Source organism: Buteo buteo, chromosome 3 (genome assembly GCF_964188355.1).
Source record: "Buteo buteo chromosome 3, bButBut1.hap1.1, whole genome shotgun sequence".
NCBI classification, from domain to species: Eukaryota; Metazoa; Chordata; class Aves; order Accipitriformes; family Accipitridae; genus Buteo; species Buteo buteo.
This window is the reverse complement of record NC_134173.1, coordinates 37146891-37172775: the sequence shown is the minus strand read 5'-3', so window position 1 is coordinate 37172775 and position 25885 is coordinate 37146891. Positions and strand designations below refer to the sequence as shown.

Sequence of the window (25885 nt, the reverse complement as noted above, 5' to 3'; positions counted from 1 at the left end):
AGTGGAGCTGAGCCAGCAGCACACACGATAAGAGTTATCTCTGCCGGAGGCTGCTCGCTGCCGTGCCGGCACCTCGGCTCAGAGCTGACATACGCTGGGGGGGAGCCGGCGCCGAGGCCGGACCTCGCTGACGATACGAGACTTTGGGCGCTGAGGCTGTCCAACTGGCAGCCTACCCACCTTTCTGCCAACAAGCCTACCCCGCCGCGTTTGAGAGAGTAAAAGTCCTTGAGGAAGCAACTGCTTGCCACAGGAAGGTGAGAAATATAGCCAGGTCCCATGCTAGTGGAAGGTGAAAGGGGAAAGCCCCAACTTTCTTCCTTTGGGGCTCTGGTATTCCCCGGAGGGCTGGAGGGGGAGCTCACCGGCACCCAGCCTCCCGTGGCAGCTGAAGCCGTCCCAGAAGAACATGGCAGGGCAAGCTCCGACGGCTCCTCTGCACCCACACCTGCTCAAACTGCTTTCTAGTTTTTCGAATCAACGTTTGGCTTTTTTCTCCTGTTGTTCTTTTTTAAAAAAAAAAAAAAAGGATTATACACTTAGCGCAAACACAGCAACTAGCATGTTTTTACAGAAGAATGGTTCCTACACAACCGTGGTGTTCAACTACACGTGAATCCAGAGGGGAAAAGCTTAATGTATAGCGATACAAGGTATTTTAGCTCACCTCATAATTCTTATCCTACTGGTTCAAAGCTGTGTCGCTCCCCTGTGGGCACCCCTGAGCACAGGCAGCGCAGGCAATCCAAGGGAAGATGACTTGTGAGGATTTTTGCCCACTGGCTATAGGCTTAGCCAAAAATTAACAGAGGGATCACCAGGGAAGCTACACCTACTGAATATTCACTAGCAACTAAAGTAGCCGAGCTTGTCATCAGGCATTGCAAATGATTCACAAAGGAGAAAAACAATTTGGATAGGTCACAGCACGAGAAGAAACTTTGCTTTAAGGAGTATTGGATAAATCCACAGGTTAGTAGATGTTTTACCCAGAGGATGATCAGAAATAGTGTGGCCAGCAGGAGCAGGGAGGTGATCGTCCCCCTGTACTGGGCACTGGTGAGGCCGCACCTCGAGTGCTGTGTTCAGTTTTGGGCCCCTCACTACAGGAAAGACATTGAGGTGCTGGAGCGTGTCCAGAGAAGGGCAACCAAGTTGGTGAAGGGCCTGGAGCACAAGTCTTGTGAGGAGCGGCTGAGGGAGCTGGGGCTGTTTAGTCTGGAGAGAAGGAGGCTGAGGGGAGACCTTATCGCTCTCTACAACTGCCTCAAAGGAGGTTGGAGTGAGGTGGGTGTTGGTCTCTTCTGTCAGGTGGCTGGAGATAGGATGAGAGGAAATGGCCTCAAGCTGTGGCAGGGGAGGTTTAGATTGGATATTAGGAAAAATTTCTTCACTGAAAGGGTTGTCAGGCATTGGAACAGGCTGCCCAGGGAAGTGGTGGAGTCCCTGGAGGTATTTTGTGGTGCTTGAGGACATGGTTTAGTGGTGGACTTGGCAGTGTTAGGTTAACAGTTGGACTCGATGATCTTAAAGGTCCTTTCCAACTTAAATGATTCCATGATTTTCAATTTTAGGAAAGAGAGTAAGGAGATGTATCAGAATAGATCCATCCAACTCAGGGGGGGAAAAAAACCATTTTATGTAAATTGAGAGAGGTTATGTGAAAGAGCTGAGAATTAAATTATAAATGGGAGAAAACCCAGTATCATCTCTATATCGTGACAACAGAAAACAGATCTGTCATAATAAGTAGAGTTCATATAGTATAATTTAGTTAACAGGTTTTTAGAGAAACAGCAAAGTTCATTCATGGGATACAATATTTTTTTCTGATGAGAGATTTGCAGAAGAATCAGAGAGACAGGCAGTCTTATTATAACTTTCACACATATAAAAAGCTAATAAGCAATTAGGAATTACGGACGTTAGGAAAAAGAGCTGATCCCTTCTCCAGTCCATTACCCTGCCAACTGAAGATTATTCTCTACCACCTCATAGCTAATTGCTTGTTAGATCTAGTACTAGAGACCACAAGTGCTAGAGCCTTTTCCCAATTTCTGTAGCAGACCATTCCCTGGGTATGCATCTAGGAAAGGAGTATTAAAGAAATTTTGTTTATATTTTCTCTGTTAATCCCTGATTCTTGTTACATCACCTATGCTGAAAATTTCTTTTGTACTTCAATTTTATTTTGCCTTCAATTTTATTTCTTGCATTTGTGATTTTCTTTCCTGAAATCCTTCAAATATTGATGATCTCCTCCAAAGGATAAAGCATCTGCAACTGACTGCCTATTCGAGGTTTCCACATAAGAGAAACATAGAGCTTGCTGCAATGCCACCTAATATCAACAGGGATGCTCCACCAACTTCAGTGGGGTCAGGATCAGACCTTCAGAGCTGCTACTCCCCCCGGCAGTATGCCCAGTTGGGCATCTTTATATGGCCAATACCTGTAAGGCTCCCTCCCATCGTATTTCAGACCCTTGCTAGTATTATTCCCAAGTTTTTTATGTCATTACCCTTTTTGAAGTCTCTCCATAACATGCAATAGTTTTATTTGGGATTAACTTTTGTAAAGTTAATTACAGTTTTGCATTTTGTTTTATGTTCCTGACCTCTTTAGATTCTTTTGAACTTTAAATATTTGTCCAGACTTGTATCTTCAGCTCTTCCTAATTTGAATGTGGTTTGTACAGCATCTGAATCCCCTTTATACCATCAGTGTAGTTTAGAAAGGACAAAACTAAAGTCTTTTGGAGAGACGAAGCAGGATACAGCTTTTAAAAAAAATGCAACAGTTAAATCCTGTTTTATCACACTACCCATTAGATTACTTTTGCTGAAGCAATTTTGACATAAAGTCCTAAGTTACTGGCACAAATGAAATATAACCTATTCTGAAGAAAAAAAATACCAACAACCCAGGATTAAAGTTATATAAGCTTAGACTGACTTCTTTAATAAAGCAATGGGAAGTAGCAAACTGAGGAGAATATATCAGTAACAGACCCATGGATCAGAGATTATATTGCCATATTGGAGACAAATGGACACTACAGGAGATGCTAACCTACTGGGAAAGCTAAACAACATTGCTGCTTAAAAAGTAAGAAGTAGCAGAAAATAATTCTTTATAGAGTTACAGGTAGGTTATCTTTAGCACCTGAGGAGTTGTGGTTGTTTTTTTTTATTTGCTAGTCTAAGAACAACAGTCCCTCTGCACGCAATATGCAGGAACCTGGGGAAGAAAAAGAAACAATTTGCACTGAAAACTTGAGTTGGGAAATAAAAGACGGTTTCCAATAATTTTTCTGCAGTAGACAATGATACAAGATAAAGGTGACGTATGCACCATATGGTATGTTAATCCCAGTCATGACAACAGCTCTGTTCTCCATCTATTCCTCTGCTAGACTGTGAGAAAACATGCAACTTGTGTCACTGACACCAAAGACAAAACGCAGCCTAATCAGGCATGGCAAATATTAACGTGTAGGTAAATAAAAGCTTGGGACACTGGGAACAAAAATTGTGAATTAGCAGCCCTGCAAGCCATCTCTCTCCCAACCAGGAGCATCACTGGGTAGATAAAGTACCACAGTAACTTCTTAGGTGTTCAAGGAAGCTCGGATAAACCAGACACAAATACACACTGGAGCAAGAAGGATGCAAGCTGCCTTTGCAGAAAAACATACAACAAAAAAATTCTTAAATTAATCTGCTTGGAAAAGGTGCCTGGGTCATTCTTCTATAAATCCAACCAGTCTGTACTGGACTAGCACATGAAACCAAACCTTAAGTATCAAAGAGGATGCTGGCACAGGGGCTGTGGGTAACGGCACCCCACCTCTGTGGGAAGGGACAGCCCTAAAACCCCAGTGGTGATGTACCCAAATCTTCCTTCCAGGTGAAGGGATGGGGAGAGGACAGGGCCGAGCTACCTGTACTGGCAGTTCACAAACAGCCTGTGTCAGGAAGCTGTGAGCAGGCATTTGGATTTGGTGTGTGGAAAGAAACAAACCAGCCTCTGCGTCCACACTCTGCACCGCAGCATGGCAGAGGGTGGTTGCTTCTGTTGGAGGCAGACCTCAGCTTTGTCTTTATGCATTAGTCTCCTCAGCTGGAGAGTAGGCAAAAGCTATACTTACAGAGGGGAAAAAAACCCCAACCAAACCCACAACACAAAAACAAAAGAAAAAAGGAGGACACCCCTTGCCACCACCACAGCCCTAAAATCAATTAGATGACGGGCACCTGCTCCCAGAATCACCCTAATGCTATTTCAAGCTTGGAAAACCTTGGGATACCCATCCTCTAGCAACCACAGACGAGAAAATTCTCTCAATCCAAAAAATATATTTAGTAGCAAAGGGAGGTGGAACTGGGGAAACTAAACAGGGTGCTCAGGCAGGACACAAGTTCTTCAGCTAAATCACTGTTGTCAGAATACATTCTAGGTAGGTAAATCCAGATAGACTTACAATTTTTTTTTATCTCTAGATAATTCCCAAATGCCTTTGATGCTGTTACCGAGTTACAAGGAGCAAAGCATGTGGGAATATGAAATTGTCCTTGCTAGGTAATGTGATTCAAACTGTAAATATTTATTTACTTTTGCAGGAAGAAGGGAGCAGTGGGCAGCTGAAACACAGCTGGGATGGCTCAGCAGCACATACCACTGTGTGCTCCTCCGCGCCGTGGCGTCCGGCTGGGATGGCATGCTGCAGGGGAAGGGGGAGCATAGCCAAGCTGGAAAACTCCACAGCTGCGGTCTCAGCGGCTGAGGCTCGCTCTTGCATGGAAACTTGGCCATTACAACATGGTCTGCGTTTCACCCATACCGATGAGGCTCCTTCCCTGTCCCCACCAGTGCTCCCCTCTGTGCCACCTCCAGCATCAAAGTGCCCCTGGAAGGGGCCCATGGGTGTGCACCCCAACCTCACCCCAACATCTGGTCTGGAGCCCATCCCAGTCTGAGACCAGCTTCCTTAAGTACTGTTCCAGCACTGATCCATTACCTCTCTGACCTAAAATGAGGCCATTTTGGCCCAGCAGCACATCACCATGATGCTGTAGATCGAGTGGCTGGGCAGGGTCAGGCTGCCGAGAGAAGAGGCACAGTGACGAGGGCGGGTCGCTGCAGGCACCCTCTGCACTTGAACAGGGCTGCAGGGAGCCATACTAGAGCAGGAACGGGGCTTTGCCTGCCTCTCACATGGCAGCAAGACCTTTCTCTCTCCTCCAAAACATCCCTTGGGTTACACTGGTGCAACTGCTTGTAGGGGTGCAGCAAAATCAGGATAGAGAATTGATCCAGGATAAAAATAATGTCCTCCCCCCAAACGGATGGGAGAAGGACAAGGAAGAGAAGCACCATTTATAGCCTGGTTCGATTCTGGGTGCACTGAATTGTGAGAAACGTGGATGCTTTCCTGTAGGTTTGTTCAGTTTTTCTTTAAAAATCTTAATGTTAACTATTTTATTTAATGCAAGTATCTGCATCTGACATGCCCTGCTCACAGTGCTGGCTACTCCTTATAAATTCATACCTACACAGCAGTAACGGTTATGGGAAAGTTTGAAATCCTGGCATAAACACAGCATTGCGTTGTTTTGGTTTGGGCTTTTTTCCCCTCAACCTGCAGAGGAGCACTGCACACAGGCACACTCGCTGCATGTTCAGATGAGAAGATACAGCAGCCTTCAGACAGGGGCTGCAGTTGTTCTGCTTCAGAGTCAACACTATCTAAGGCTGGTACGGTACACGAAACGTCTCCAAGCTCTGGGTAGTAGTACAGAGACACATGAGAATATGATTGTTTCAGCTGCATTCTGCTTGCAGGTTTAACAGTAATCCTCACGCCCAGAAGAGCTGGAAATACCTTTTTTCTTTTTTAAATAAAAGCTTAGAATCTAGAACAGCCTAGATTTTGGCCAAGCTGGTGTCGTGATCTAATCCTAGCTATTGATTTCCAGATCTGTCAATTTAGTACCACTTAAAAAATAAGATTAAAATCTACCTCTGCCCCCAAGAAAGGATTTAAGAATATCATGAAACAAGAAGCATACCAAGTCACTACAATGCAGATTTGGTTAAATATACTTCTGCAAAGAAGGTTACTGTTCAGTCAACTCTGTTTTAACTATATTTCTTGATATTCCAATTTTTTTGTCACTTCTTTTCTGGCAAAAGTCTTCTTTAGTTAGACTGCAGAATCAATTCAACTGACATCTAATAAATACTGCTTATTTCCCATGCTAAGATTGGCTTTGCTTAACATAACTGAGTTGGGTAAGGAAGTGACAAATGCAGTTGTGTGCACATATATTGATATGCAATAGAAAAGCATGTGGTATTTTCTACTGCGAGTGAAGAAAATCATACTGCAAGCCCAAAATCCCCCATGATGAGATCTGGTGAAAAGGCCATAACTTACCAGCACCCGAGGCATGCACATGCCTTGCTAGTCCCGCACAACCACAGTTCTCACCAACCTCAGCAAGAAATAAGGGCTCACAGCAGCCTTAGAGGGTGTTACGAGAACAGGTTCAAGGAGTTGAGCCTACAATTTACTCCACTGTATAGGAAGATACCCACGACAGGGAGTATAACTGCTGATTTTGTTTGTGGGGTTTTTTTTATAGTAAGATAATGGAAATGATAGATGCAGTAAGAAACAATGACATTGACACATCTCACAGAAAGAGGCATTTGCATCCCCCATGAAGCAAGTTATAAAAATTCTTGTTTTTTCAGTTTTGGGGGTTTGGGTTTTTGTTGGGTTTTTTTGTTTGTGGTTTTTTTTTTTAACTATTCCCACAGCTTTTTTTCATCCTGCCATTGCTAGTAATTTTGATTTTTTTTTGTTTATTAATTGAGAGTAAGCATAATACTAGTTACGTAGTATTTTGATAGGGCATTTGAATCACTAGCTTTTTTTTTTTTCTCCCCAAATACGCAGGGAAAAAAATGGTAGTAAAACTCCCCAATATAAGTGGAGTTGATATAAATCAATACCGTTGGAAAAAATCTGTGATCACATGCAAACAAGATGATGCAGAACCTGTTAATATCCTGGACTCTGAGTGTGATATACAGTCCACATATCAGAAGCAGGAAGCATGCTAATAACAGCCCCCTGTAGCTGGGCGGCTAAGCAGTTGCACCTACCATGGCTTTCACAATGGGACCCCTAAAGGTCCAATTCCAAGAAGGAAATAAAATAAATTAATAAGGAAAACAGTACAACCATTAAGATATATGAATATTAATTTGTTTCTGGTCACAGATCTTTTTTATAATAGAACCAATGTGAATCCTAATAGAAACTGGGGGGGGGGGGGGGGGGGTAAGTCCACATGTATCTACAGGGCTCATCCTAAACATTTAGCAGTTACTTTGACAATAAGTCTTTTCATGTTTTGGTATACTAGTGCAATGTTAGTGTTCTCAAAACTAGCCTGAAGGGTTTCTAAATTAGTAAGTCAATGTTACCATGGTAACATAATGTACTACCAAAATGGACCACTTCTTATACATCCACTATCATCAAGTTAGTGACCAAGCAAGTTATAAAAATTCTTGTTTTTTCAGTTTTGGGGGTTTGGGTTTTTGTTGGGGTTTTTTGTTTGTGTTTTTTTTTTTTTAACTATTCCCACAGCTTTTTTTAAAAATTATTATTATGATACACACAGAATTTGTTTTGTTTATCATGCAGGAATAGATCCTGTGTAAGCAGAAAAAGAATCACCACCACCAGGAACAAAAATGCAGTTCTTAGGACTTGCTAAGGGTCTCTGTAGCTTCAGTTCCCAGGCATACAAGGTTTTAACATCCTATCTCTGGTTTTACTTTTGCAGACTGCTTGCAAGCAGAAGACACTCTTTCCTTGCCACAATACTATTTAAAACACAGTGACACCTCACTCTCAGAGCTTCTTACACACCAGGATGCTGCCCATCATGCTGTCTCAGATATCCTGGGGCACGTTAAATGGCACTAGATGCCCTAAAAGTCAACCTGCCATCCTTGATCAGACAGTCTTCAAACAGAGAATATTCAAGTTAAGAACATTCTCATATAAAGTTCAATGTTCAAAAGACATCATCTTCACGGTCATCACACCCACACAGACCAGAGTATCTGTCCTACATTCCCACAAACTTGATAAAAAAATGAGTTTCTTTGTATCTTAAAAAAAAAAAAAATCATCACACTGAGAATATATGCTCTCAGCACAGCCAACCCTCACCACCCAACCACACCATGCAGGGCCTTCATACAAGGGCTACCACAGGATCCCATGGGGACAAGGAGCTCTATCCATCCCAGCAAGCTCTCATACATTGGTCTTTACTGAAATGGCATCAAGTTTTTGAATTAAAACCTTGAAGACTTGTATTTGGATATTTTCTATTAGAAGATAGCATCTCATTGTATATAAATAGTTTTTGTCATAAGCCTGCTGTAACAACCTCCTTGGGGTATTCCTGTGGTGTTACTGTTCATAAAAATGTTTGGAAAAATACTGAGATTATAAGAACTTTTTCTGACTCTTGCTGTGTTAAAATAAAAGAGAAAAGTCATTGGCTTATGGTTGTGTCAATAAGAGCTAAATATATTGGTTTATAATATCACTTGCCAATAGCACTAACATTCTAAGTCGATCACTGAGTTCAATGATTTGTGAAACTAGAGGGTTTTTATTATGAAAATTAATAGGAATTTTTACTTGCTTTTATTAGCGGGAGAATGTGTCAAGTATTCAGCTTCTCTATTTTTGACCTGGCTGACTAGTTTTTATTCTTTTAGATGATGCTATCATCTATAGTTAAGAGCTAATGCCAAAGCATTTTTGATAAATTTGCTGAAACAACTGGCTATAATTTATGTTCCTTTCAGAAAGCTGGAGGGAAAGGAGGAAACAGCATCTAAATACACTATGCAAATCCCTCCAAAGAGACTTATATGAGCACAGGATTGCTCCTTGCCTTCCTCTGCCACACAAAGCAGCAGTAAGTGAGCCAGGAACCTGGGATCCCTGTCCTCCTTGACCCCCAGCTTTCCAGAAATCACATCTGGAAGATATAAAGAAGCAGCTGCTCTCCTGTTCAAAGGATCTTCCACCTGGGAAAATATATCAGTCAAAATATATTTTTTTTATACATATATATATATGTGCAGTGGCATATATATGTGTACACCCCCTCTCTCTGGCTGTATGTATACAAACATACAGTTTAACTTCAGATTTCTAATGTGGATGCACTTATTTAGGTATAAGTGACTTTCTGCTGTATGAGTGGAGTTTGGGGGAAGAGTACCTGACATTCTTTTCAAGAAACACATATGCAAGGACAGGCCACCAAAGTGAAATTACACATAAAGCTCCAATCTAGCACTGCACATCTTCAGGCTGCTTGACTTCCTGACTTTAAATGGTTGGTCTAGCATACTTGTTCAGTCTGCAATACGCTGCAATGATATGTGTGTATAGCTTTCTCTCCTACTGATTACCATTTATAGGCTGTAACTAAAAAAACAAAAGGTGGCTCAGGGATTTTTCATATACAGCATTGAACATGTACCTGAGCAAAAAAAGCTAAAACCCCCACAAATTTATGTGTTCACTAAAAAGTAAAAAAAACCCCTGTATCTGTAAGTGCTCCAAATGTCACAAGAAAACTGTAAGTTCAAAGGCATTAGCAAATGTACATTCCCCTATTATGTTATAAAAGATGCAGTGTGAAAAATCCTTTAGGATAATCTCCTCTGAATCATTAATTCTCTTCCATTTACATGAGAAAAAAACCACACCAGATCTTTTCATGTAGATTGTCACAAAAATCACAGCCCAGGGTACTTCCGACTAAACTTCGAAGCCTCACAGCCTGGTCTTTTCCCAGCTGTTTTGAAGGACAGATCCTTACTTTAGGATTATTCCATTTACATCATTAGGCAAAAAAGATCCCCCCATGTTCCAAAAGTCCTAACAGCTGCATCTTAATTGGAAAGAAAAACTGATAAGGATGAAAACCAACAGTTGTTACTACAAACTAGTGGCTCTGGATCCTAAACAGCTGCCTTTCTGCCAAACAATACATGAGTTCTAAAACTAAAGGTGCTTGAAAATAAATCAAACACCAAAACTAAATTATTGCCAACGAGGACATCATATTTTAATGATAAAAACACATGAAGCACCAGCCAATTTCAAGCTGCACTAATTTGAACATAATCCTTACATGCAAGTCATAATTTATGAGAAATAATAATTTGAAATACCGACTGTAGAATTTATAACTTGGCATGCCAGCTAAAATGGTTCACACACCTGGCTGTTTTTATACCACGTGAACTGCTGGGGTGGTGCAAAAATTAAAGTTATTTTCATTGATGCCCACACTGAGAGCGTACCCATCCTCCGAGGGCGAAGGGCATTGCTAGCTCAGTGGCAGCAGAGCTCTCGTTTTACATCCCTTTGCATGCAGCCTGATTGCCTGCCTTAAAATACCAAAGTTTTACTGGAGAATTTCACTCCTTGTCAGGGGAACATTTAAAATACAGCATTGCCTCTTTTTGAGGGTAATTTTTATGCACATGAAAAGAATGAAGTTGCTGCGACGGTGTAAAAGAGTTGTGAATTTGCAAGGGGAGCGCGCAGTACAAGCCCGGGCACTTCTCCATCACCTTGGCAGTGACACGTGGAAGGACGGACAGCGGCTGCTGGGCAGCCGGACGGACAGCGGCTGCTGGGCAGCCGGACGGACAGCGGCTGCTGGGCAGCCACCCCGCCACACTCCTCACTCCCCCCCTCCTCTCCCTGCTGCAAGGACAGTCCCAGGGTAAGGAAGAAAAACACCATTTTGAAGTGTTTTGCAGTTGCTAAGCAACTGCTACAAAAACCCAAGAGACTTCAGTCAATGAATTGGCACGTACACCTCTAAACATGTCGACGGTGACATGAGGAGAGCCACCACCACGCTGTTAGACATATCTCGGCCTCGGGATGCCCCCAGCCCCAACACCAGCATGTCCCTCCTCACCTTTTCAAACCTGCTTCCAGCCTCTGCTTACTCATCGGTCCCAAAACTCCCACAACCACACACAGGCACAGCAAAGCGCCCGTGTGCTGGTAACGAGATTATTTTTAAGAGGGAAGAGGCCGGCTACGCCCTTCCATCGGTTACCACCCATCTACAAACAACGACTAATTTAAAAAGCAAATGAGATTGTAAAGCTGCCCCCGAACTTGCTTTCCTGTGGCAGAGACCAGGTTTCTTCCCAAGCCATGCAATGTATAGGCAGTGACCGTTACCGGCAATTCCCATGCCTGTTATCAGTTTCAGTGGGAAGCGATGGCCAAATTGCACAAACCTTTTGGCCTCTGTGGTCACACACCATTGTCACGCCTGGTGTTTTCAGATCTTCAAACCTGCTATATATGCATATGCACAGATTTTTACAGGGAATGAAGTTCTTCCACTGCTCTTCCTGTAAACTGCCACTAGCGTCCATGTAATTTATATAAACTTGAAGAGATGATACAAGGAAGCTATGCTTGAAAAAAATCTTTTCTGTTTTACAGATGCTTCACTCTACAGAAGGTACATATGGAGGGGAAAAAAACCAAACACCACACCACACTGCAGTGCAACAAGTTTTAAGTTATCGTCATAGAATATTATGCTAAGGAAAAATAAAAATTTACATTGGAAATTAAACTGTTTCTAACCACTGCGGCAGTTAGGTTCAGAAACAGCTTTCCAAGAGCAGCAACACGGCCAAGAAACTGCAGCCATGTCTGAGCCATCCATCCCGTCCCTTCCACAGTGGGCAGAGGAGGAGGAGCACCTCCACCACTCGAGCCGGTCAGAGAAGCCATACCCACACCTGCCCATTTCTCTCCACCGACAGCAAAGGGCACTGGGGCAATGGGATCGCCTTTGCCCAGCCCAGAGGATCCCGCCCTGGGGGTGAGCTGCCCCGGCACAGGGGGCTGCAGGGGCAGTTGCGAGACCCTTCCCCGTCCCGGCTTCCCACCTGCACTGACACCCCAGCGGTTTTGTGCGTTTTCTGTGAGCCTTAACGGTACTCATGTACTTCTCCCATGCGTGACCTTTACAATAAAATAACTTAAAAAAAAAAAATGCTGTCCCCACTGTAAGCCCAGAAGAAATATACCACCATATTTCTAAGAAACAGAAATGCTTATGAGAGCTGCATTTGAACTTCAAGGTGCATCTTGTTTCCTGTGCTTATTTCAACCCTTGAAACAGGAAATTCCTTAATTTTAGTCTTTTCCCACCCTCCTTTAAACTAGTACCCAGTACTTTTTCAAAACTTATCTGCTCAAAGTTATTACCAGTGAGTTTTATTTACGACAGTGCTGTGGTATGAAGTAGACCTCTGTGACGGTGTTTCACAAACATCTCACTTGGTACCTCCAAGGGACCCATTATGTTCTTTATCCTCGTAATTCTTAGTATACCGAAAAGAAATAACACAAATTCTTAAGAAAGCTACTGTTTGCAGATCTCTTCTAAATATCTAGTAGCAGTTAATGTTCAGAAGTTTTCTGATTTCATTTAACACTGTCCCAGTGATTTTAATAGCCATGCACTCCCAAGTGTTTTTATGTGAACACTGGAAATACAGGTAAAGGTCTCAATAAATAGGTTTGGTGGTGTTTGGGGTTTTTGTGTTTTGTTTTTTTTTTTTTTTTTTTTTTTAATGAAGTGACCACACAGTAGCATTGCCAATTGCCTTCACTGCGAGATAGTAAATGTAGCACAGTTTTGATAGTCTGACAAACACAACTGGACTTAAGACTTTCAGGCACCTGTTAAAAAACCCTGCCACAAAACCTGAAAGGACAACAACAAACCCCTCCTGGCTTTCCAGAATGGTATTAAACAGAGTTAGTTAATTAATGCATGGAACCACAATGCAGACTGGACCCACGTCACTCCTGTTTTGTACATGAAGAAAAGCGCTTGGTCAGTGGAAGAGAAGTGCAATAATTATTGCAACTCCTGGCTCCTGAAGGAAGGCCACATCCCCTCTGCAAGGCCACAACGCAATGCTTTGAGTCTTCCAAAATGACATGGCTAGCTTTGCTTCCACAGCCACCATACCTGCACAAATTATCTTGTGAAGCTCCATAAAATACATACAGAGTTTGTTCAGGACCTTCAATACCAAACAGCACCATAACAAGTTGTACTTCATTTCATTATTCTTTAAGCTGTCCTTTATCTTATAATAGCATTATTCTTTATCTTCCTTCCCAGGTCAATTTGCTTTCCTAACTGATGATAATTCTCATTGCATACATCTCCACTCATCTAGAAATGCCACTGGACTAGACTTGTTCTCTGTAATCAGTGAAGACACTTCAGCAAGTTTCTGTTGCGTTACAAGCTTTTGCCTACTATTTGCACAGAAAAGTCTTCCCAGCAGATACGATTCTTCAGATGCAGTGTTACATGTACAAATGCAGGTCCTTCTGAAAAGACCTTTTTCTAGGTCTTAATTGAAAAGTTACTAATATTCATTTTGCAAGATTGCCTGGTGATACAAGGTAAATTAAAAGAAGACCATAACACAATGGAATACACTGAATTGATTTAACAGTATTAGCTCTTCCCAGGTGGAAAGGATGTAAAACAAAGCAAGATGACAACTGTTTGAAAGTGTAATGACAAGGTAACTTAAGATGGCATTATGGAGGCAGGAAACCAACATTTTGATAATAAATGAGAGATGATAGATAATGCTAGGATATCTTACCAAGAGTTTCAGTACTGGGTACAACAGAGAAGAAGGAACCAACAAAAAGATGTAAAGAGAGATGATATGATCAAAGCCACAGGCTTGGGAAATGCTCTTTCAAGCAATATTCAGAACTGATATAAGTGGGACAAGGATGCTTTCATCCAGGCTAGAAAAGTGATGGCGCAGTACTTCAGTAGTAGGATGACAGACACGGATGGAAGATTTCACAGCACAGGCAGATAGGGAAGACTACATCTTAGACACGCTACACCAGGAAAAATCTTCAAGATATGGGCTTCCCCTGCTTGCGAGGACCTTGGGAGAAATAAAGCAGAGATAGGAAGGACTGGTCAGTTTTTATTCCACTGATACTGTATTTGATGACTGCTTTTTTTATGCGTCCATTTTTCATTATTATTGTAAAAGATTAACAGGTTTAAGGCAGGAAGAGAAAGATATTTTCTGATTCAAGTGGACTGCAGAATTTTTACCTTAGGGAGAAATTATGAAACTAGTATAAGTGCTACTTTGTCTGGAAAGATCATCATAAAGGCTCCTTAAGACATAGGGCTCTCAGTAGACTAACTTAATAGCGATTGCACTAGCTACACAAGAAAGTGACCTTTATTGATAAGAAATATTAGGACACTTCAGGGGTTTAAAAGACCCTGAAAGCAAATGCAAGATTCCAACTGAGCAGAGGACAACCTAGAAGTGGGACTAATGTTAACCCTGGTTTTATTTACTTAAAAATTATACAGACAAAAATCACACCTATACAGAAATAAAGGTTGTAATCTAACCGTATCAGAGGGAACACAAGCATTCAAAACTTATGCAGACTACTTAAGGACTTAGTTTCAAGGGAGAGTACATTTAAAGAAGTACAAATCACCTCAGGTGACAGCTCATGTGAAATAGGGATGTTAAGTAAATCCCTCTGGACTCCAAAACTATGCTGAAATCATGCGAGATACAACGGGGACTGAAACAGAATTACACCCAGTATGGTTTTGCTCTTTGAGAAGGAAAAAATGCAATTATTTTTTGAGCCTGTATCAGTTCTGCATTCGTATCTGGGCCATCTGACTTCTCCCACAAGTGCAAAAAATTGAAATGAACTAGTAGTAAAAATTAACCTCATCAGCCTGTTTCTCAGTATCAGCAACTGGTTTTCTAAATGTGACAAACAACTCCATTTTGAAGACAAAACGCAAACGGGGTCCCCTTAAGCATCACTGTAGCTGGGTTTCTGTCCTCTTTATAAAAATACCCAGAGCTTCCAAATTTTTCCATAGCAGAGCAAGAGCGCTGATGCAGTGGCACAAGGTACAGGGTCATGCTTTGGCTGGTACTTCTGGCTGAAAGAAACCAAGTGTTGTAATGATCACAAGCTATTGTAACGATCTCAAGAAGTCACACCTCTGTCCCAGTGTCCTGCGCCAAAGCGCCTGGTGCCGATCTGCCTTTGTGCAACTTGCAATTGTTTTTCCAACACCACTGGGCTTGATGTTACGGGATCCTCCAACTGGCAGGTTTCAGGAAAGCATCCCACAAAAGGAGCTCATCCGACACCTTCACACTTAACAAAAACTCCTTTCCAGCTGCGAGGAAAAGCAGGAAACTTGCACCCCAGTACACATTGCTTCCAGAAGCTGCATATTGCTAAAACCATTTTGAAGATCTGACATCAAGTCCCTAAAACTAGTAAACTCTTCCTTGGGGAATGCCATATAAATACAGCAAGTAGCTGAACAGGAACTCCTTCTGCCAATTCCATCACCTCTTCCCCGTGAGTTTGGAAGGGCAGAACCATGCAAAAAAGCAACAGTCACACCAGTGACAGCCTACCGCTCGCTCACCCCCGGCAGCGCTGAGCCCATCTCCGACTTGCGGGGCAGCTTGATTTACAGGCAGGTCCCACTTTTACTGAAGAATTTCACATCAAACGTTTGTAATGTTTCCAGATATATCATGAAAAGGAAATGAAAAGCAAGTTTTACACTTTAAAATATGGAACAGGACATTTTCTTCTTGCTTCAGATGGCCGAACAGTCCTTGAAATTGAAATTCACAGCACATGTGAGCATTATAGACTTGGGAAGAAAAGGGGCTGGAGGACAGACAGAGGAAGGCACAGTTTAAAAACATACATGCAGGAAGGGAAAAAAGAGCAGGGAAGGGAGACGCAAGCTGTCAGTACGAACCCATTCTTTCCTCATGCACGTTTGTGATACCTGACAACAAAACTTCTCCACTACGACAGGTTACCTCTAAAGGATTTTCAAAAGACAATTGCATGGACCAAAGTAATCTATTCAAGTGTAAAAGGCCTAACTGCTAAACTAAAATGAAACAGAGGAAAAAAAAAAAAAAGCACAGTTCACAAGGATTAGAAGATTTATCTGATTAATTTTTGAAAATTCAACAACAACAAAAGGTTCAAAACTTCCTAGTGGCTGTGATTGAAGAGGATGTGTTAAGCATGGAACTAAGCAAGCTCTCATAAATAGATATTGGTTTCATCTTCAAAACAGATTATTTATTATTATTATTATTATTATTATTATTATTATTGCAAGTGCTTCACTGTCTTAGAAATGTTTAAGTAGCATTTCCAAGATGTTACGTCAAGACCCGTGAACAAGCAGGAAAAAGTAAATCCCACAATAATCTGAACACAGAGCATCAGAAGCGAAAACATGGCATTACCATGTATTTAAATAGTGAAAATCCAAATGCTTGTGGGAACAAAGATAATGGTTTCTGCAACTTCAAATATAAAACCCCAGGTCTGCATGCTCTGTCACTTATCTTGGCCAAGATGTAAACAAAGACAACCTCTTCAACCCCGAATAATATAATACTAATGATGGTGATCATTTAAACAAGGGAAAAATTGACTTTAATGGGGGCTGAAAAGGAGAAAGAGTGTTAATGCTATAAGGCAAGATTCATAGCTTTGAAGGGACATGAAGAGCTGTGCAACTGTCCCTTTTTCCCCACAGAGTTATCCAATTCATGTACAAAGGATGCTCACAGACAGCTTCCTCCAACAGTGCCTCTGAGGGTCACCTGGTGCTTCATTTGTATACACCAAGAGACTACATGTAATTTTAGTAGTCAGCTTTGTCCAGCTTCCTCGTTTCCAGCAATGCTGTCAGATCTACACAGATACCGTGGGCTGCAGAAACAGGGCTGAATACCAGCAGAGCAGTAATTACGCGTATGTAGGACTCCAAAAAATATTTGCATAAATACAAAGTGCCTGTAGAGAGTTCTCAGGCCAATTTTTCCATGTTTACTACTTAATTTGGTGCTATGTTTTTGAGAAAGGGGAGCCTAGCTGAGGGTGTACCTCCCTCTTCTGACCCAGAGCCTTTTGATCTCCTCTTTCTCTCATGCAGATCTCCTTCTGGGCAATTTGTGCCCACTTAAACATAATGTGGACCACAACAAAGATGTAATTATGCATAAGTAGTGCCCAACAGAAATAATATAAGAAAAATAAAAAACTTTCTTTAAAGCAATTTTACCTAGCATTTTTTACTATACAGATGTAGCATATTATTTTGGAAGGAAAAAATAGCTCAGTGGCTGCATAAAGCATAGAAAACCAGTGTGGCCTGTCTGAAATGGAATTTGTATATTTAAGAAAAATATAAAAACATTCTCCTCCTCCATTTTCCATCTCTGATATTCTCCAGTTTGTCCTAGCCTCCAGGTATGTTTACACAGCAGCCAGAAATAGGTAGGTGTATACATGTGCATGTTCATACCTAAGAACAGGTATAAAACATGAAGTAATTTTGGATAGCAGAACTAATACAGAAAAAATAACTTGCCTAGAGTTGCAAGGCCTGCTTGCTCTGCTGTTTGGAGACTTCTAGTTACAGAATCACAGAACAGCTGAGGCTGGAAGGCACCTCTGGAGATTTTCTAGTCCAACCCCTTGCTGAAAGCAGGGCCACCTAGAGCAGGTTGCCCAGGACCATGTCCCAGTTTGGTTTTGAATATCTCCAAGGACAAAGATTCCACAACCTCTCTGGGCAACCTGTGTCAGTGTTTGGCCATCCTCAGAGTAAAAAAATTGTTTTCTTATGTTTAAATAGAATTTTCTATATTTCAGTTTGTGCCCATTGCCTCTTGTCCTGTCATGGGATACCACTGAGAAGAGCCTGGCTCCATCTTCTTTACTCCCCCCTGTCATGTATTTATATATACTGTTAATTCCATACTTAATTTTAGTGAGAAGCAGAAAAAAAAAGCTCTGCGTAGGATCCTAATGCTTCCAGTACTATGTTCTGCAAAATCCAGAAGTAAGAGTCGCTATAAATGGCAGATGTACATATTTCTTGGAGAGGTGGGAAGCATCAATCCAGTTTCAGCAAGCTTGCAAAAAAATCAATGGTAATTCAACACCAGATGGATTTAGTATTTGTAGATGACTTCTAAGAATGGATGTGTTTTAAGAGTTAGTTGCAGACATGGTTTTGATGCAAATTTGAGCTTCAGAGTCATACTGAAGTAAAATAAGAAAGTATAAGTTGCTTTGTAGCATAAGGAAAGAGAAAATACTTGCAAAAACTCTGGCTCTTTAGAGAGCTAAAAATCACAGTTGATAGTAAAGAAGCATCCCAATTTTTCTACATGCACCATAGGAAAGACTCCTCATCAAGCCACACTACAAATGAAGAACCCAATCCCTGTATACTTTAGCATGGGATGGGGGCACGATCTGCTTGGCTATTGCTCTGTGAGGATTTAATGATGGCAGTCTGCAAAACCTCCTTCAAGTAGAGAGCCCATAGCAGGATCCTTTAGGCACCCAGTGCAGCAAATGTGCCAAGTAGCTGGCAAAAACAGAGCAAAATAAATGTGACTTTAAAGCAGTAAGTACCCATGCAGCCCGGAGCCCTGCAGGCAGCAGTGAAGCTGTCAGGATTCAGGTCAGTAACGTGCCACCACCACTGCCTGAGACACCTACGAAGAGCAGGAGGAGCAGAAGCAGCTCCTCGGGTCAAGCTCTTACAGCAGCATGGCTGGTGTGGGGTACCTTGCATGGAGGCATGATGGAAAGGAGCCCTGTTTGCAGAAAGTGGTCAACAAAGCTCATTAATCACTTCGGAAAGGCCCGATCTAGAGATGACAGGAAGATGAACAGAGATGCTTGCTTTCAGTAGAGAGGTAAGAGGCCAAGAGAAAAAAAGCAGATACATCAGACTTGGAAAGGTCAAGGATAAGATTTGTGTTTGTCAGAATAAGCTTTCCAAGCAGGAGCCAAGGACATCTTGCTCCAACAAATAAATAAATAATAACCAAACAAATATCAAGCACCTTTGGTAAGAGAATTTAAATTCTTCACCCACGTGCCATCCTTGGGCACCTCTGCCTACAAGGTATTTTTGGATATCCACTCCCCAAAAGGGAGCAGTGGCTGCAAAGATGTCAAAGAGCACATAGTTGAATGGCAGATAGAAGCTGAAGGGCAGAGACAGACAGACAGGAGAAAGTGAAAAAAAAAGAGGGGATTTGAATGGGAAAACAGGGCAGACAAAATTTAGAAAGGAGGTGGCACCAAGGCAAGAAGAGGACAACTGTGGGGAACAGAAACAAGAGGCACCAAAACACTGGAGGACAATGACACAGTCTATTTTGAGGTCCTGTTCTGCTGCATCCACCATGGTACCTGCCTTCCACACAAAACTAACAGCAACCATACTGCCTCTGCTGGGCTTCACCCAGTCCCTGGGGAGGTAGGGGCCAAAACAGCGGTCTCTGCACTCCACAATACGCTGAAGGAAAATGGGGCAGGACCATGGATTGCAGTTGGGTTGATGTAACAGTAATGGAAGAGGAAGGGATGTAATTTATCAAGTCCCTCATACATTTTCTGACTAGACTGCTGTTGTAATGTCACACTAGAAATACAAAGCTGCACACTCATTTCCAGATGACTGCAATGCCCAAAATACCCAATGCCAATTATGACACCGAGACAGAAGGAAATCATCCTACCCTGGGAAGTTTGTACTGTAAGTGCTTATGTAGACAGGAATAGTTATACTGATCTTATGATATTTTTTACTCTTTTAAAAGACATTTGCAGTGATGGTTTATAATCCTAAAGCACAGACTGTTCAGCCTACCTTGCAAGCCCACAGTTTGTGGTCACATAAAAGGTGCTTCATCTTTATTGTCCCTGTTTTTCCCTTCCTCTCTAGCCTTTTTCTGCCTAGATTATACAGGCAGGAAACACTTTGGAATAGGGACCGTATCATATTATGCATTTGCATTGTAGGCCAACACACCACATCCTATTAACATCTCCCCTTCAGTATCATTACCTACAAAAACCAGTATCCAGACCTAAAAAGAACCAGTTATAACCATGGACCCTAAACAGATGCAAGAGTCAAATATTCACAAACTTGTGAAAATGTGCATACCACTGCAAACCTGGATATTCTTATTTCTCTCCAGTTAAATGGCACTAATAACCCATACAAGTTGTATTCTGCATTGCATAACTTTGCTACAGAATGTGTTTCTACAGACTGCCTCATCAGGGAGCAGAACAGCCTAATCTTTGAGCTAGTCTACCAACTTCCAAAACGCTATGCTCTCTTTAAAAGAGAGGCAAGAATTTAATATCCTTCTTTGCCATTAATTGGGATTTTGTAGTACGTGCATTCATATTAGGAAGGTATGAATGGATACAGTAAAATCATTCTACAGGACCCAACAGATACACAACCAAAAAAATAGATGGCCATATAATCATCAGCAGTATAAATAATATACTGTTTCAATTAATAAACCAATATACCACGGAAGTATGAGACAACTGCATGACAGGGCATAAAACCAAATAATGTCTGTTATGGAACGGACAATTCATATTTAAAAACTACGTATTTACAAAGTGAGGATCTGGGTTGGAAGCTTCAGGTGCTTCATGGAAAGGCTGTAGCAAGTAGTTGTGCCTACAGGTGGCTGAAGCACATCCACAAAAGACAACGTGAAACTGAGACAGGAATCTTGTTACCAGGATTACGCAGACAATAGCATCCAGGATTACTATTTGCCGGTTGTATTCTACATTAAATCTATCAAGCCACACTTAATACCGCAGGTAATACATTTAAGAACAATTAAAATTAATCATAACAGGAGATTAAGTGTAAAAAAAAATTAATAATACCCATTTTGTTTTCAATTCACCATACCACTGCAGCTGTGAGAACTGCAAGAAAAAGACATTGCTGCTTCCATTCCCGGCTCTATAAAACACAACCTTCCTCTAAACATTGCAAACGTTTGACATGCAGATGCCTACAGCTAGGCGTATTTCACCCCCTGTTTAAGTTTCTGACTCCACATAGTTAGTCCCCAGAATAACTTGTGCCAGGAGAGCGAGAGCCCTGCGGGAGGGGCGGGGCAGGGTGGGGCGGGGCAGGGCGGGGCAGACTTTTCCCACCACAGGCCCTTGCCTGGGCCCAGTCCCCGGGCATGGGAGCACCCGTGCCTCCGAACTGGGGCTGCAGCAGCCGTCTGCATACAGAGAACGTGGTCACATTTCCGACCCCGTTAATTAGTGCGGCTGCATCAGTGCGGGAAGAGCATCATGACAATAAGGCCTTCCCAGCTTAACGTACGCCTTGCTGAGCCTGCAGAGGGAATGCCCACCGAGAAGGCTCAGCCTGCACCTCCCCACCACCCAGCCCCAAAGTTTTCAGATTTAAAAAGAGTAAAAGGACCTTCACCCAGCAAAGTACAGAAAACAGGCTATTGATTTCCCATGAACTCTCAAAGTGTTATAATAAGCATTTATAGATGGGCTATTGGATGTCTCGACTATTTAAACAGACAGACATTTCATCAGCAAAGTAATAACTGGAGTTGGTTCCAAAAACAGAGGAAAAGGAAAAAGGAGCTTTAGGGCACAATGTCACTTTTCTCATTGTAATGTAAACCTTTACACATATATCACTTACTGCTACTCGACTTAAAAACTGTAAGGCATGTAAGTATAAATCCTGCAAAATAAACACTGTGGTAATACTTTAAATCCCTATGACTGTTTTTCAGGAGTATCTCTTTCATTGCTAACAGACTACAAAAAAAATAAAATGCATTAACCTTAAGTATCGTCTTTCCCCTTTAGACTTAGCATGGTTTTAAGTAATGCAAAATTCACTTGCACACGTAGCAGTAAAAAAGACATAACATCTCAATAAACCAGAGCTAGCGTAACACTGTTTATTATAGGCACTCAGCTTACTGCATATATCTGTCTCCAGCTAGCAGCCAAAGCCAGTGTTTCTGAAAATGCTAGTCTTCAAGGAGCATTTATATTTCTATGGGATTATAATGAGAGTACTGGTATGACATTGAAAGTGTTAACAACATATTAATTTCTATGCAAACATATATTAGTGTTAGATGGTATAAGTGATTCTTTCCCAGCTATAGATATATATATAGAGATATATATGAAGCACTTGAGACCTTGATTTTTGTAACATACTTTTGTGCCCTTACCATACATACATACATACACACACACACACACTCTGCATTCCTGGTTGGAAAGAGAAGTTTCCCTTTCACATAGCAAAGAACTTGGAAATTTATCTACAAGGCATCATATCAGAAATAAGAACAGTTCACAGAGGCACACAAGAAACATGCTATGCATGCATCTCCTAACAAAGAGTAATTAAAAACTTCTACATGAAAAAACTCACTGTCAAAACTTGAATATAAAAGCTCGAGAATAATCTGAAGTGTGCTACATTTCCTGTAGTAATACGTTGGTTATAGTTAAAGTATGTTTATAGCAACAAAGATGACAACTTTTTTAGAGAGTACTCCACACGAACTGTTGCTTCAATTTGTTTTCTTTGTTTGCCCAGAAGAAAAATGAGGTTGTAACAAAGAGAAGCAATAACAAAGTAGCTTATTCTTTGCTGTTAAGGCATTGCAAGTTTAAATTACACTGTCACCAGTTTTAGTTTCACAACTGTCATTTTTTCTGGTGATACTCACATAGATCACCCCAGCTCTTTTTGGAGGTAAAGATGTCCATGCCTAAATAGCTGCTGGTGCAGCATTTCAGTTCCAGTGGGTGGTGGTATCACCTGTATCCACCAGTAAAAATATGCTAACTTTTACCGCATTTTTTTCCAGCTGTGCTTTATGTTACTTACAAATAACAATAGCTCAATACATGAAACAGAAAATACCAGCCTCTCATCTCTTGAAAATAAACTGTCCGGATATGGTAAATATATAATTCAGCTGGGGATATTACTTTCTACATTTCTTTGTTACTAACATCACCGTTATTTACTCCTTCATGGGATGCTGTTGCAAAGGTCATAAAGATGTAGATAAATTACTTCAGGTAAGCCTCTGTTAAAAAAGGCAAAAGGTGTAGATGAACTTAAAACCTCTTTAATTTGGAGCAATGAGAGAACATGAAACAGACTGAAAACAACACGTCTTCACATCCTTAGTCCTCCCTGTCCAGGCATAAATGTTGCTATGCAAAAATGCCATTTTCCAGGTCTGCAGGGAAGAAAACAACTTTGCAAATAAAACCCAGGCGAATGTAGACACCAATGTAACTACTTCAGTCAACAGAAAAAATTCAAAGAAACTGGTACCAGCTGTGATTAAACCTCCCAAATACTTTTCCTTTTGAATACACTATCACAAATAATGAAGCATGCATATCTGTTGTCCCCACAGCCATCTAAAGTTAGCAACTTAATAAATGCCCACTTTTAAGGGTATCTATTCTGGAGGTAACACAGTTTCATACCACATAGTTTAAAAGTGAACAACTTAAATTTTGCTTTAGTTTACACAACAGGAAAAACATTTCCATGGATAGGTGCAGAGGGAAGAGTGAAGACTAACACGAAAATAGCTCTTGTTCCTAACACCTTTCTGATCCTGGCCGAGACAATCTACTCGTACCTCAGACGCATGGTGGCAGCCAGCCAGCCAGATGACTGGTGACTTAATATACAAGTTCATGTGAGCTCTGGAGTCTGACGGAGACAAGGGCATTAACTTTGAAGTCTCAACAGTCAGCCTCAATATTCAAAAGTCATCAAATGAGGCATGACTATATTAAGAGACTTTTTTTTTTTTAATACTTCATGCTTGCTTCCTTCTGTTCTGAACAGCTTTCACTGTAAAATGTGTTCATAAAATATGCATGCTTTTTATAGGGAAAGTTGTCATCAATTGATGCGTAGGTCAAGTATGAAAAGAACTTAAATGAGTATGATGCTATGATAAATACTGTAATAGCCTCAGAATCACAGATGAAAAGATTGGCAGATATATCTTATTTCATTCTACTGCTGAAGGCAGTTCTGACAATAAACAAAGCTTTGGGCCAAAATTCAGCCTTTGAGAATACAGACAGATATAGATAGATAGATAAATAAAAAAATACATGTCTGTGCAAGCAAAGGATATACTGCAATCTACCAGGCAGGGTGGCTTTAGTTTCATTTTGAAAGCCACTTAAAATAAAACCCAGTGGATGAAACAAAGAATCCACCCAAACATGAAGGCTCCAGCATCTTTGTTGAAAGAACAATAGCATATTACTCCTCATCCCTCTATCTTGTTGCAAAAGGACCATCAAAATAGTTACTGCTGTGATCAAATTAAAGAACACTTCACAAAATTATTCTTTAATCAGTATTTATAGAGATTTATCTTCATATGCCAATAGTTATAAATGCTCTAATTCAATTGCTTTGCAGAAAATATCCCAATAAAAGAAATATTTCCATTAGCATAACAAAAGGCAACCAGTAAAATCACTCACATGCACAGGCTCAAAATTTCAAATGAAAGCAATATTCCCGTATAAATACACTCTATTTTTGAACTAAATCCACTCTAATAATATGTTTTGTAATCTGATGGCTCTCCCACCGGACTACACATGATATTAATGAAAGCAAGATCAAATTAAAGAGATGACATGATTAACAGTATTCATTTCATGCATGACTGTTTTACCGGAGAGATAAAGACCTGAAAGTAATTACCACCAAGTAAAACTCCTTCACTGACCTCTCCGTTTCCAGCTAGCAGTCCTTAAGTACTGATGTTTTGCAACAAAGACCAGTGCCTTTCATCTGTGGGCTTTCTTTTACGCTACAAGCTGAGCACCTCTCCCGTTGCATGCACACAGTACCTCTGTATCTATGTCTGTAATGCAGCATAAAGATTACTGGGGAAACCTATCAAACCGGCAGGCAGCAACCTCGCCCGCCAATAAGCGCGAGGCACATGCAGAATCCAGCACATGCTCGCTGAGGCTCGCAGACTGTCACCGCTGCTTAGCAGGCTGCTAATCTAATTATAGCCGTTTGCCATCGCACAGGGCTGCTGAGGCACCGCGCACGAGGAAATGAGAGCTGAACAGATTACACCTTTCAGCTGAAAGCATCGACGTTTGGGATTGTTATTTGTCTCAGTACATAAAGATAAAATTCCTGTTTGGGTTTTGTTGTTGTTGCTGTTTTTTCAAATGATTTGCCTATGAGGGCGCTCATCTCTATCTCTGAAAAAAAGGATATATTTAGGAGTGCTCTTTCAGAAGCTGACTGCTTGTAGTTTGCTAGGTCTATTAGAAGGAGACAATAAAACGCAGCAGTTTATTCCACCAGTAGGAATTCTTGTTTTGAATGTACACAGTACCAGCATCACAAACACAGCAGATTGCAGATCAGTTTATGTACAGTACTTCACCATCTACAACGTAGACCTCGGATCAGCGAGGCGCCACACGCGTGCTTTCAGCGCACAGTAGCCCTACAGAAGTCAACAGGACCCGCTCTGTCCTTTACGTTTACATGTAGGCAGATACTCAGATGACCCAAGGGCTTCTGTGTGCATCAAGTCCTAACTAAACTTTCACGAGGCTATGGTGGAAATGCCAAGGAAATTTTTGCCGTTATGCAAAACAACTGAATTCATTTGGAAAGTACTTAATCATGATCACATACTCCTTAGAAGCATGGGGAACTAACTAAAGTAAGCCTTAAAAAGCATCTTACAAATGTGTAAG

The 25885-nt window shown here is 41.3% G+C and overlaps 1 protein-coding gene across 3 annotated transcripts in view; it reads right to left on the bottom strand.

Moving 5' to 3' along the window:
- FAM110B (family with sequence similarity 110 member B) overlaps positions 1 to 25885 on the bottom strand; it is a 117256-nt gene that overhangs the window by 36428 nt on the left and 54943 nt on the right. Inside the window, exon 1 of one of the 3 annotated variants that reach the window (XM_075023324.1) lies at positions 24886 to 25018. The exons of 1 other annotated variant lie outside the window; for it this stretch is intronic. The gene's annotated coding sequence lies outside the window, so the exon portion shown is untranslated. Of the gene's footprint in view, positions 1 to 24885; positions 25019 to 25885 lie in introns of those variants that run through there. One more of the 3 variants, XM_075023325.1, reaches the window with a different exon arrangement.